Raw genomic sequence first — 13,355 nt, forward strand, 5'->3', positions numbered from 1 at the left:
GAGACTGCGGAAAACTGTACACTGAAAAGGGAGGGCTGCCTTACAGTGAGCCGAGTACCATGTATTAACAAATGAAGAGGAATGCAGCATTTGTAGGACACAAGCACAGAACAATAGCACTTTGACAACAGTTCACCTGCACATGGTCTTTTATTTATCTTCATTTATTCAGTTCTGACTCAAAAAAGCTCACCATTTAATGATATAAAGATGGCAATGGCAATAACAGATGCATCCTTGCACTTGACTCGGGAAACTGTTTAGCAAATGTGCAGGTTTCAGGGGATGACTGTCATATGGAAAAGTTTAACTTCACATGTCACATTTTCCTGGTTGAACTTAATGGAAGGATGTCTTTTTTCAACCAAACTATGTAACTATATCAGTGCACAATGAAGTTAAAAGAAACTGTAGCTGGTAATGTACTTTGTATCCTGGGCTGACCAAATTTCAAACCACTGAATTCTAACACTGAGAGGATGTATAGGCTTGAAAAGAAAAAAAAGATGAAACATAATGAATTGTGGAATTAATATTCCTTACCTGAAATTCGCTCCTTGTCCATCACTCCCCCAGCATCAGTTTATCTGCAGGCCAGCCTCTCTGCCCCTATTTGGGAGGTGGTAACCTTCTCTGTCCACCTCTTTCCACTCCCTTGTTTCTTTTTTTACCTCCTCTTTTAGTTCTCTGTTTCACTATTTCCCCCACTATTTCCCCCTTCTACTTTTCTCATTCAGGCTGTAATGTCGTCTCCACTCTGATCTCAGTTGATGCGTCCCTATATCTCCTCCCTCTTGGAAGGTTTTTTTTTCCCAGCTTCCCTTTGTCCGTATCTTCACAATTTTCTCCTTCCAACTTCTGGTGTCTCACTCTTTTTCAGTCTGTCACGCTGTCACAGCCCTTTTTCTAGGTACTTCTCTATTTCCTTCCCTCCTCCTTCCTACTTTATCTTTCAGCCATTCATTTCCTCTCTTCTCTCTTTCTTCAGCTTAAGTAGTTAACTCTATAAAGTAGCTTATTCCACAGCCTCACAGATCTCTCTTTCTTGAAGCTCATTTACTTGTTTGAAGTCTTGTCATCTTCTGTCAGTTTGCTGCTTCTTCAGCTGCCTCCTGTTCTCTCAGCTTCATACACTTTGTGAAGTTAACAATCCCTTCTTTCTTGTACATTCAGTCTGAGTGTTATTCTGGCAGTCCTAATGTGTGAACACAGCTATCATCATTGTCCTCACCCTAGTCTGCATCTAATGTTATAAGCATGTGCCTGTCAGATGCCTCGTGACATCCTCCCCTCTGTAAATCTTGGATGCTAAAGTACTCATTTTATCACTGTTCAGTTGGTTGCCTTGATGGATTTCCAAAACATATTTTAGTTTTGGACTGTGAGAAGAGCAGTAAGAACCTTTTTAGGGTTTCTCCTGCTGTCTGCTTTCAAATAGAGGAGATATTCCCCCATCTCCCTGGGAATCCCCACAAACCTCCATGGCTTTAACTGCTTCACAACTGAGGGGTCTTACCCCTTCAGCATCCAAGCAATTTTCACCTTTCAGCCAGTGGCGGACATACGGCCGTGCAGGCCGTGCCGCCGCACGAGGGCCCCTGAAGTTCCGCTGCTTCAGGGGCCCATTAAGTATTGCAGGTTTTTTTTTGTTTTTGTTTTTTTAATCTTTTATTTTTTTAACCTGGGGGGCCCCGACTCCTGTCCTCCCCCCTCACCTCGCCCCCCCCCCCCCCCCCCATGCGGCGGGAGAGCGGAAAATACAGGAAGTCTCCGGCCGGGGCTGCAGCAGACGCTAGAGGCAGCTGCCGCTTGGTTTCCGATATGTCTCCAACTTGGAGACATATCGGAAACTAACCAGCAGCTGCCTCTAGCGTCTGCTGCAGCCCCGGCCGGAGACTTCCTGTATTTTCTGCTCTCCCGCCGGCCGTCGCGCATACCGGGAGGGGGCCCCGAGGTGAGTGAGGGAGGATAGTCGGGCCCCCCCACCCGGATAGCTACCCACCCGGATAGCTACCCACCCGGCTACCTTACCCACCCACCCGGCTACCTACCCCGCTACCTAACCACCCACCCGGCTACCTACCCCGCTACCTAACCACCCACCCGGCTACCTAACCACCCTGCCGGCTACCTACCTACCCACCCGGCTACCTAGCTACCCACCCGGCACCTAACCACCCTGCCGGCTACCTACCCACCCACCCGGCTACCTAGCTACCCACCCGGCTACCTAACCACCCTTCCGGCTACCTAACCACCCTTCCGGCTACCTACCTACCCGGCTACCTACCCACCCACACACCCACCCGGATACCTAACCACCCACCCGGCTACCTACCCACCCGGATACCTAACCACCCACCCGGCTACCTACCCCGCTACCTAACCACCCACCCGGCTACCTAACCACCCTGCCGGCTACCTACCTACCCACCCGGCTACCTAGCTACCCACCCGGCTACCTAACCACCCTGCCGGCTACCTACCTACCCGGCTACCTACCCACCCACCCGGCTACCTACCCACCCGGATACCTACACACCCACCCGGCTACCTACCCACCCGGATACCTAACCACCCACCCGGGTACCTAACCACCCACCCGGCTACCTAACCACCCTGCCGGCCACCTACCCACCCACCCAGGTACCTACCTACCCACCCGGCTACCTACCCACCTGGCTACCTAGCTACCCACCCGGCTACCTAACCACCCTGCCGGTTACCTACCTACCCGGCTACCTACCCACCCACCTGGCTACCTACCCACCCGGATACCTACACACCCACCCGGCTACCTACCCACCCACCCGGCTACCTACCCACCCGGCTACCTAACCACCCACCCGGCTACCTAACCACCCACCCGGCTACCTACCTACCTACCCGGCTACCTACCAACCCACCAGGCTACCTACCTAAAGACCCACCAGGCTACCTACCCACCCACCCAGCTACCTAACCACCCACCTACCCACCCACCAGGCTACCTACCCACCCGCCTACCCAGCCACCCACCAGGCTACCCACCCGGCTACCCAGCCACCCACCAGGCTACTTACCCACCCGGCTAAGGGCTACCTACCTACCCACCCGGCTGCCTACCTACCCACCAGGCTACCTATCCACCCAACCACCCATGGGAGCTGCGCGCCGGATGGAGGCTGGGACAGGAGGTCTGCTGCTGCAGGTGAGTAAATGTTTTTTTTTATTATTTATTTTAGCAGGTGTATGTTCTGGGCAGGTCTGCCACATGATTGCGTGTATGTTCTGGGCAGGTCTGCCACATGATTGCATGTATGTTCTGGGCAGGTCTGCCACATGATTGCATGTATGTTCTGGGCAAATTTGCTACATGATTGCATGTGTTTTCTGGGCAAATCTGCCGACATGATTGCACGTATTTTCTGGGCAAATCTGCTGACATGATTGCAGGTATTTTCTGGGCATATCTGCCGACATGATTGCAGGTATTTTCTGGGCATATCTGCCGACATGATTGCAGGTATTTTCTGGGCATATCTGCCGACATGATTGCAGGTATTTTCTGGGCATATCTGCCGACATGATTGCAGGTATTTTCTGGGCATATCTGCCGACATCATTGCATGTATTTTCTGGGCATATCTGCCGACATCATTGCACGTATTTTCTGGGCATATCTGCCGACATCATTGCACGTATTTTCTGGGCATATCTGCCGACATGATTGAATGTATTTTCTGGGCAAATCTGTCGACATGATTGAATGTATTTTCTGGGCAAATCTGCTCACATTATGTGTATTTTCTTGAGAAAACCTGCACAATTATGTGAATTTTCTGGGGAAAGGGTCACCAAAACTTGGGCCCACTGTCTTTGCGTTGCATTTTTCAAGGGAACCTGAGGTGAGAATAATATTGAGGCTGCCATATTTCTCTCCTTTTAAGCAATATCAGTTGCCTGGCTGCCGTTCTGGTCCTCTGCCTCTTATTCTTTCAACCATAGACCCTGAACAAGCATGCAGCAGGTCAGGGGTTTCTGACAATATTGTCAGAACTGAGAAGATAAAGCTGCATGCTTGTTGCTGGTGTAATTCAGTTTATTACTGCAGCCAAATAGATCAGCAGGGCCGCCAGGCAACTAGTATTGTTTAAAAGGAAATAAATATGGCAGCCTCCATATCACTCTCACCCCGGGATCACTTTAAATTACAGTTAGCTCCGCCCTTATCCGGTCATTGCCACGCCCATTTTCCACGCCCGTTTTTTGCCGCGGGGCGTTATAGCCACTCCCATTGTTTGACGCGGCGCGCTTAGCGCGCCTCAGGTCAAGGGGGCCCACAATTGATATTTTGCACAGGGGCCCACTGCTGCCTGTGTCCGCCACAGCGCTCCTTACATTCATTCGCCTATAACTTTATCATTACTTATCGCAAAGAAATGAACTATATCTTGTTTCTTTTGCCACCAATTAGGCTTTCTTTAGGTGGGACATTATGCCAAGAATTATTTTATTCTAAATGTGTTTTAATAGGAAAATAGGAAAACAATTGGGAAAAAAGATCATTTTTCAGTTTTCGCCCATTATATAGTTACATAGTTACATAGTTATTTTGGCTGAAAAAAGACATACGTCCATCGAGTTCAACCAGTACAAAGTACAACTCCAGCCCGTCCCCCACATACCCCTGTTGATCCAGAGGAAGGCGAAAAAAAACCCACAAGGCATGGTCCAATTAGCCCCAAATGGGAAAAATTCCTTCCTGACTCCAGATGGCAATCAGATAAAATCCCTGGATCAACATCATTAGGCATAACCTAGTAATTGTAGCCATGGATGTCTTTCAACGCAAGGAAAGCATCTAAGCCCCCTTTAAATGCAGGTATAGAGTTTGCCATAACGACTTCCTGTGGCAATGCATTCCACATCTTAACCACTCTTACTGTAAAGAACCCTTTCCTAAATAAATGGCTAAAACGTTTTTCCTCCATGCGCAGCTCATGTCCTCTAGTCCTTTGAGAAGGCCTAGGGACAAAAAGCTCATCCGCCAAGCTATTATATTGCCCTCTAATGTATTTATACATGTTAATTAGATCTCCTCTAAGGCGTCTTTTCTCTAGACTAAATAAACCCAGTTTATCTAACCTTTCTTGGTAAGCGAGACCTTCCATCCCACGTATCAATTTTGTAGCTCGTCTCTGCACCTGCTCTAAAACTGCAATATCTTTTTTGTAATGTGGTGCCCAGAACTGAATTCCATATTCCAGATGTGGCCTTACTAGAGAGTTAAACAGGGGCAATATTATGCTAGCATCTCGAGTTAAAGTTATAGCTTTTAAATAATGCATGCTACTGTAATTAAAATCCATGTAACTTATTTGCCCATTTGTCCCGGTTATTACACCGTTTAAATTATATCCCTATCACAATGTTTGGCGCCAATATATTATTTGCAAATAAAGGTGCATTTTTTTCAGTTTTGCGTCCATCCCTAATTACAAGCCCATAATTTATAAAGTAACAGTGTTATACCCTCTTGATATAAATATTTAAAGATTTCAGTCCCTAAGGTAACTATTATGTTTTTTTTTACTGTAATGTTTTTTATTTTTTTATTACAAAAAAAAACAAAAATTGGTAACAATTGGGTGTGGGAGTTAATGAGTTAATTTATATTGTAAAATAATGTATTTGTATATGAAAAATGTTTTTGGGTGTAGTTTTACTTTTTGGTCACACGATGGCCACAGAATTGTTTTGTAAATGCGTCCTGCAAGCGTAGGAAGTGCGCTTGCAGGAAGTTCAGGGAGGCTGGGAAACGTTTTTTTTTTTTTCACAATGATTGCGCTGCTTAACATAGAAGCAGCCGATCATTGCTGGGGGCAGAGATAAACGAACGGGAATGGTTTTTCCCGTTCATTGATCTCAGGGCGAGTGGGCGGCGGCATGCACGAGTGTGGAAGCATGTGCACATGCGAGCAGGAGCGCGGACAGCAGGTGCGTATATCTACACTCCGGGCGGGGAACTGAAGTCCAAAGGAGCGTAGATATACTGTACCCGGGCGGCGAAGTGGTTAATATAATACCTAGGGCAGCCAGCAAATGATTTGCTTTAATGGGTAAATGCACCTTAAAGTGACTCTCCAGCTATAAAATAAAAATCCGGCAGCGCTGCTGCAAAGAAAAGTTATATTTACCTACGGAGTCTAGTCCCACAAAGCTGTCCTGAAGCCCCTGCATCACTCCACTGGGAGGCGGGGCCAGGCGCCGGAAGTGGAGTGATGCAGGGTTTTCAGAATGGCTTTGTGGGATGAGACTCCACAGGTAAATATAAGTTTTCTTTGCAGCAGTGCTGACAGATTTTAATTTTATAGCTGGAGATTCACTTTAAGCTGAGTTGTCTTTTTTGTCGCACCAAAGCATGATTGCCAAGCATTCATAAATTTACAGACAGTCCATAAAAGTGGGCTAATCCATAATGACCATGGAATAAAACTGGACAGACCATACATTTCTGGGTGCAGGGCAGAGTAATGGCAGCAACATGTGCTGGAAATTTTCACTTATGATCAAGCACCCTACAGCTGTGCTATTGTTCATGTTTATATGATGTCATATGAACATGATGGTGGAAACAGTAATGTAGTGCTAGCATAGCAGAGAGCTATGAGGACTCTGAACTAAATGATTACATTGGAGGAAGCATGCTACAGGACAGTGAGATCAGGTGAAATAACTAAAAACTCCAGCATGCTTCACTGCCATTAATCTGCTTTGGAGAAACAAAAGTGTAGCAGAGTATCTACTTAGACTAGGGAACTGCTATAGCAGTGGGCTTCGAAGAAAGTTACAACATCAGGGAGAAATGAAGGCAGAGGAGAGCACCACTATTAAGCTTCGTACTCACTGCCAGATGGCTCGCGCGGTGTCCCCTTGAACGTAGTTGTCAGCGACGCCTCTTTCTGACGGCGGATTAAAGCGCGAGGTCACAACATATATGTAAGCGAGTGAGACTTCGATCACTTTGCGTAGTATCGTCAGGGACCTCAAAGATCCGATCCGCAGAGTTGGTCATCGGCGCATCGTACACCTGTACCCACCTTGCTTTGTTGTTTGAAAATCGCCGGTTGTCTGGAAAATCATTGGGAAAATCGCCAAGTGGGTACGCAGCTTAACAGGGAGCAATAAGTGGGAAAATAAAATAACAGAAGCAGCAAAGAAGGCCACTGAAAAACCCATACAGAGTAGGGTACTACAAAACCTAGGGGGAAATATAGGAGGGATCTGTAGAAATTGAGGCGGAAACTACTACAAAAGTAAGCAATACAGTGCGTTTGTTGTTACCGTGACAGCGTTAAAGCGGTGTTCACAAAGGATTTGGCCGTCGATCAGCCAAGTAGATCCGCAGGGCAGATGGCTTACGCAGTGGAAGTCGGGGGCCTCTGTACACTCACGCCTGTCTTGAAAGAGGCTTGAAAAAAGCGCAATCAGTTTTTCTGCACCCATTGTCGTTAACGGGACAATCCAAATTGTATGTGTAGGTCCTAGCAGACTTCAGAGTCTTGGAGTCTCCCTTTTTTGTAGCTGATAGAGCTCTTTTCATGAAAAAATACATTTGTTCTCTGGCCAGGCCAACCAGGCCACCGTTTGTTTTAATTAGCTGGTTCAAAAGAAGTTCCTTCAGGGACCAATGACACTGAGGTGTGATTGGTACAATTTGGCCTTTAGAAGTCAGGAAACTCACAGCAGGGAGGGGGGGGGGCTGTCACAAGAGCCCTAGTGGCTAACCGCACTTAGCCTTCTAAACGGTGCCAGCGCACAGATCGTGCGAACTCTGGTCGCAGTCAATGCGCAGGAACCGTTAAGAATTAGCCGCAGACAACTCAGAAGGGGGCCTGTGAGACACGGGTGATTACAACTTCACCCACTGGTTCAGGGTACTGCCACCACCGCGGTTACCATGGGACCGTGGAGCCCATTAACTGACTAATCCTGCGAATAAAACGGTTAAACACACAATATTCTGTCTAGCCAACAACAAACAAACAGTAGCGTATCTTCAGAGACCCGGGATCAGTTCTGTGTGTGCTGATAAGCAGGGTAGCAGACAGTGAATGACTTGGAGAAAGTCGTTTATTCACGCAATATAAATAATTAATATATACAGACAATTATTAAAATCAACAATTATTAAAACAGTAATAGCCAGTATAAAAAATAAAAGAAGGGAGAAAAATACTTAGTTCCTGGAAAAGATGTCCTTTTTGTGGGAAAACAGAGTTCTGGGTTTCAATTTGAGTTCAGAGTTCAGACCAGGTGGATGCCAGCATATCCTCAAGCTGGCATCTGATGAGCTCAAGATGTTTCAGTGTGGAGGACACTGAGTTTGGGTCCTCAGCCATTTTTATGCCCCTGCTTCAGTAGGAGGGAGTGAGGGCGGGGAGCCATACACCCCCTTAGAAGATGAGATGAGCCCTCCCCTTATCCTGGGGGCTAGAAATCATATCTACCCATATATGGGCTCTATCTCACAGAACCGTACAGGTCCGGGCAGATTTATTAACATTTTCAGGTCTGTCTCGATTTACCCAGCGCCCTGATACCAGACATGAGGGGTGGGACCCCTGTGGTATCATCAGGGCATTTTCAAACTGCCTAACTGGCAGGCCTTACCTCAGAATGTTCTGAAACTTCCTCAGAACCAGCACCGGGGCTCATGCTACACTTCCCCCACGTTTGGTGAAGCTGCCATCTCAGGAACCCCAGAAATATTACAGATCTGGGAAGTTATGGATTATGCCATGAGCCTCAGGTTAATTCAGGAGGTGTTCTAGCTGCTAACAGCTGACTTTCCTTTGATCTTTACTAGGGAGCAAAGTGTCAAGACCTCCCGTGGATTCGTAGCCTGCCTGGCTGTACCTAGGCATCCTTTGGTTAATTAACATCTCCATGAGATCAGCTAAGTGTCACCTGGTTCCCAGAACCAAAAGGGGAATTGTGCCTTCCACAGGGAATATGTCCAAGCTAATTAACACCTTCCCCCCAGGCTGTCACTTCAGCTAAGACAGATCCCCCAGCTGTTCCTAGGCATAGGGATACTACACGTCAAATCTTGGTTCTATTGATCTGAGGCGCAATCGATGCAGGAATCGAGTGCGATCGTTCTTTTCTTCACGGGCGGTTCCAGGACGCGCCTGCGTCCCTGCAACCGTCCGTGACAGGGGCTATTCAGAAACTAGACCCTCCCAGACAGTGTGGCACCAGCATCACAGGACTTCTGTGAGAAAAAGCCGCCACGTGTGCTGACAGCAAGGCGGCTAATTCCGCGTCCAGCGCGGCAGTTTGCACACAGAGGCATGCGTCTGGTACTGGGAGTGAACGCAGAAAAGCCGCCGCATGTACTGATAGCGGGGCGGCTGGTTCCGCGTCCAGTGCGGCGGTTTGCATGCAGCAGCATGCGGCTGGTGTGGCTGGGTCTGTTAGTTCACACAGATTCAGGAATGTGCGCGCGCGCTGAGAGGCAGAACTTTTATGATGGCCAAGGGGGGATCAGCCGACCAGGCTGGTCAGCTGACCTCAGAGCTAGTGGCTATTGGTCTATCACTTAGGCGCCAGAGAGCGCTACTCTATATATAGCTACTGCTGGCCACTCACAAGTTGTCTGCCGTTGCGAACACTACGTGGAAGCACTCAGACCTTAGTCAGATCCAACAGTGTGTTTGAACCAGGAGGACCTGGGAATTCACACTGAGCCAGATTACTACTGTATTATTATTTATGTATACTTCAGACTAGTTCCAGGGTGTAGAGACCACGGACCTCACACCCAAGACTAGGGAACTTGTGTTATCATTCTGTTTTACTTCAGACTAGTTCCAGGGTGTGGAGACCACGGACCTCACACCCAAGACTAGGGAACTTGTGTTATCATTCTGTTATACTTCAGACTAGTTCCATGGTGTAGAGACCACGGACCTCACACCTAAGACTAGGCATTGTTTGATATCTGTTATGACCTATTGCTTTCCTGACTATCCCTCCACTCACTGATTCGGTACCACGCATATCTGATTATCTGTTGCCAACCCTGCCTGTCTTGGATACCGAACCAGCCTTCTGTCTTTGTACTTTATTTGTCCGTGTGTTGCCGACCTGGCTTGCCCGACCTCGAGAGCTATCTCTCTCCTTTAGGAGATAGTCTCCAGATCAGTTAGTGACATCCACCTTCAGGTGTCACTCACTCACTGGTCCTTCCTACCTTCAGCCTGAGACTCCACCTCTTGGAAGATCTCAGGCTGCTGGAAGGTTCTCGTGCTTCTCTAAAGAGCAGTGTTGCCCACACTGCCAAGGATCACCTGTTCATCAGGTGGATTACTCAAAGTGTATACTGTTGCACCAAACACTCACGATATATACAGGTGTCCAGAGGTTAGCACTATATCTGTATTATTGGTGATTCTGCAGATCATCAATAATCAGGTATATATCTGTATTCTTGGTGATACTGCAGATCACCAATGATCAGATTCTCTCTGTGTGCTGACACCGATCGTTACAACTTCCTAGTGTGGGCAGCACATGGTGGAATGTACCCGGTCATTCTTTGGTAAGATTATAGCAGAATGCCACTGACTATCTCTACGATAATAACACATTTAAGCGCAGATGAAATTGTGCACATTTTGAGATATCGTGGAAGTTCCTAGCCCTTTCCCAAGCCGAGATATTACTTTTGGTGCAACTAATTGGGCTAGACTAGTGATTCTTGATCTCTGTATGATCCCCGGATCCACTGTGTATTAATCTGTTATCAGCGCAAATGTGGCATTTATCGTTTTTGAATAGGGCTGCTCAAATCCGGATCCGGGAGATACCCGGACAGTTTCTATCCGGATATCTCCCAGTAAACCTGTGCGGGGTGGGGGGGTCAATCTTACCTGTCTGACGTCTTCTTCGTCCGTCCCTCGGCGCCTCACACTATGCGCTCCACGCGCATCACGTGATTACAAACACTTCCTCCTTCAACCCGGAAGGAGGAAGTGTTTGTAATCACGTGACCGCCGCTTGGACAGCATCGTGGGAGGCGCCGAGGGACGAACCGAAGAAGACGTCAGACAGGTAAGATTGACCCCCCCACCCACAGGTAACTGGGAGATATCCGGATAAAACTATCCGGATGTCTCCCGGATCCGGATTTGAGCAGCCCTGTTTTTGAATTACAGGGTTCTACAAGTTTAAACCTAAAATCTCCCTCCAAGGAGATGGACTGTGATTGGTTGGTAAACCCTGAGGGGGCAGGCGTTGCCCCACCCCAAAACTTGCTTCAATAAAACCAGGATGCATACAGGGAGCAGTTCTCCCATTTTCCATCTGACCAGAACCAGCCGGAGGACCGTGGAGCTGGTTTCTTTCAATCTGGAACAAAGGACTTTAACTTGCTTCCCAGAGGGACATATTTCATCGGAACCTAAGTATTAGTTTATTTCCTTTTTATTTTTACACTGGGTTACTATTCTCTTTAATTGTTATGTTTAATGATTTTCTGTATATATTAATTATTTATGTTGCATTTATAATAAAAGACTTCTAAAAGTCATTTCTCAGCTACACCTACTATTCAGCCACACAGAACGTATCCTAGCTTTCCGAAGAGTCGCTACTACTGTTCATATAGCCAGATAAAACAGTGTGTTTTAACCGTTTTTATCCGCAGGTCTTATGCTGGATACACACGGTGCGTTCGCGCAGTCGATTTCCCGCTCGATTCCCGTCGATTCGTTTATTTCCAACATGTCCGATTTGGATTTCGATGGATCGTTAGGTCGATTCGCATGCAAAGTATGCCGAATCGACCTAACGATCCATCGAAATCCAAATCGGACATGTTGGAAATAAACAAATCGACGGGAATCAAGCGGGAAATCGAGTGCACGAATGCACCGTGTGTATTCAGCATTAGAGTAGGTCCTCCTTCCTTCTACAGAGTTGGTGGCAGCTTTGTACCCTGAAATAGTGTGTAATTTGGGTTACTGTAGTTCGCAAGCCCCCTTCTAGCCTGTTTGCTGCCAAAACTCCAACGGTTCCAGCTCATCGATTGCGTCCAAGAGGTTGGATAGTCTGTGGGTTGAAATACATTGGAAGACACTAAGCGGTCCGGGCATTAGGGGGCTTGTGATAGCGCCTGTCTATCAGCTGAGGTGGTCGTCATTGGCTGCCACAGCTGAGTTTAGTCATGCGTGTGTACGAGGCTTTGAAGAAATATCTGGAAAACTGAAATAAATCTGGGCTTTTTCTGGAAGCCTATACATTCCTCGCCACAGTTCCGATTTAAACTAGATTCCTGGGGTCCCCTCCGTAGGAGCCGCCGACCTAGCCAGGTCGGTGGCCACTGCGCATGTACGATCATGCTCCTGTAGGCAGGAGCGTTCTGCGCATTAGTTCTACGACTGCGCACACACAGTGGCCGCTGATCTTGATGGGTCAGCAGCTGCTATGAAGGGGACCCCTGGAGAATGCTTGGAATGGAGCTGAAGCGAGGGATGCATAGGCTTCCAGGGGCTGGAGGAAGCGTAATGTAAGTAGATCTAATTTTTTTCAGTTTTTCCAGATTTTTCTTTTAGGCAGCACAATAGTCTGGTGCGAAAGTTGAGGATGCAAGGACTGGGGAAGAGTCTGTGTGCATGGATAGGGAACTGGCTAATAGACAGAAAACAAAGAGTTGTGGTCAATGGATCATACTCAAAATGGGTGACTGTTAGCAGTGGGGTCCCACAGGGGTCTGTACTGGGTCCAGTGCTCTTCAATGTATTTATTAATGACCTAGTAGATGCAGTAGTGAGCAATGTTGCTATTTTTGCAGATGATACATAATTGGGCAGAATCATCAACTCTCAGGAAGACAGTGTCATATTGCAACAGGATCGGGATAGGATGGCTATATGGGCACATACATGGCAGATGAAATTCAATGTTGAAGAATGTAAAGTCATGCATTTTGGTCGTACCAATGGTCTAGCACCATACAAAATAAATGGGATACAGTTGGGGACATCAAACTTGGAGAAGGACTTAGGAGTACTCATCGACAACAAGTTAAATAATCATACTCAATACCAAGCCGCTGCAGCTAAAGCTAACAAAATTTTGGGATGCATTAAAAGGGAAATAAAAACTCGAGATGCTAGCATAATATTGCCCCTGTTTAACTCTCTAGTAAGGCCACATCTGGAATATGGAATTCAGTTCTGGGCACCACATTACAAAAAAAGATATTGCAGTTTTAGAGCAGGTGCAGAGACGAGCAACAAAATTGATACGTGGGATGGAAGGTCTCACTTACCAAGAAAGGTTAGATAAACTGGGTTTATTTAGTC

The 13,355-nt window shown here is 47.2% G+C and overlaps 1 protein-coding gene across 1 annotated transcript in view; it reads right to left on the bottom strand.

Moving 5' to 3' along the window:
• Positions 1–13,355, bottom strand: part of LOC137540985 (septin-9-like) — a 451,591-nt gene that overhangs the window by 192,684 nt on the left and 245,552 nt on the right. The window lies entirely within an intron of this gene.

The sequence above is a fragment of the Hyperolius riggenbachi genome, chromosome 12 (genome assembly GCF_040937935.1).
Source record: "Hyperolius riggenbachi isolate aHypRig1 chromosome 12, aHypRig1.pri, whole genome shotgun sequence".
Taxonomy (NCBI): Eukaryota; Metazoa; Chordata; class Amphibia; order Anura; family Hyperoliidae; genus Hyperolius; species Hyperolius riggenbachi.